Source organism: Mustela nigripes, chromosome 7, assembly GCF_022355385.1.
Source record: "Mustela nigripes isolate SB6536 chromosome 7, MUSNIG.SB6536, whole genome shotgun sequence".
Taxonomy (NCBI): domain Eukaryota; kingdom Metazoa; phylum Chordata; class Mammalia; order Carnivora; family Mustelidae; genus Mustela; species Mustela nigripes.
The window spans coordinates 114,733,995-114,735,311 of record NC_081563.1 but is presented as its reverse complement, the minus strand read 5'-3'; positions in this window follow the sequence as shown (position 1 = coordinate 114,735,311).

Sequence of the window (1,317 nt, the reverse complement as noted above, 5' to 3'; positions counted from 1 at the left end):
AAGATGCTCAACATCATTCATCACCAGGAAGATGCAAGATGCAAAAGAAAACCACAATGAGTACCTTATACCTGTTGGAATGGCTAAAAGAAAAAACACAAGAAACAACAAGTGTGGGAGAGGATGTGGAAAAGTAGGAAGCCTGTGTACTGTTGTTAGGAATGCAAACTGGTGCAGCCGCTGTGGAAGACAGTATGGAGGTTCTTTTTTTTTTTTAATTTTTTTTTAAACTTTTTTTTTTTTTTTAAGATTTTATTTATTTATTTGACAGAGAGAGATGACAAGCAGGCAGAGAGGCAGGCAGAGAGAGAGGAGGAAGCAGGCTCCCTGCTGAGCAGAGAGCCCGATGCGGGGCTTGATCCCAGGACTCTGAGATCACGACCTGAGCCGAAGGCAGCGGCTTAACCCACTGAGCCACCCAGGCGCCCCAGTATGGAGGTTCTTAAAAAAAAAAAATTTAAGAATAGAACCACCCTGTGGTTCAGTAATCCCACTACGGGGTGTTTACCTAAGGAATATGAAAATGCCAATTCAAAGGGATATATACACACCTATATTTACTGCAACATTATTTACAATAGCCAGATTATGGAAGCAACCTAAAAGTCCATCGATGGATGAATGGATAAAGATGTGGTATGTATATAATTATTATTAGTCAGCCATAAAAAAGAATGAAATCTTAACATTTACAACAACATGGATAGATCTACAGAGTATAATGCTAAGCGAAATAAGCCAGTCAGAGAAAGACAAATACCGTGTGATTTCACTCATAGGTGGAATTTAAGAAACAAAGCAAATGAACAAAGGAGAAAAAAAAAAAGAGAGAGAGAGAAAGAGAGACAAACCAGAAAACATACTTTTGTCTACGAAGAACAAATAGATGGTTACCAGAGGGGAAGTGGGTGAAGGGATGGGTGAAATAGGTGAAGGGGATTAAGAGTATATTTATCTTGATGAGCATGCAGTAATATACAGAACTGTTATATGAATATAACACAATATTCCAACTGCACTGCAATATTTTTTATTCATATTTATATTTTTTATTTTATTTTATTTAAGATTTTATTTATTTATTTAACAGAAAGAGATCACAAGCAGGCAGAGAGGCAGGCAGAGAGAGAGGAAGGGAAGCAGGCTCCCTGCTGAGCAGAGAGCCTGATGCAGGGCTTGAGATCATGATCTGAGCCGAATGCAGAGGCTTTAACCCACTGAGCCACCCAGGTGTCCCTCGATTATTTTTTAAAAAGCTGTTTAAAAATAAAGTAAAAAGGATGGAAAAAGATAGACCGTGCTAACATAAGTCAAAGC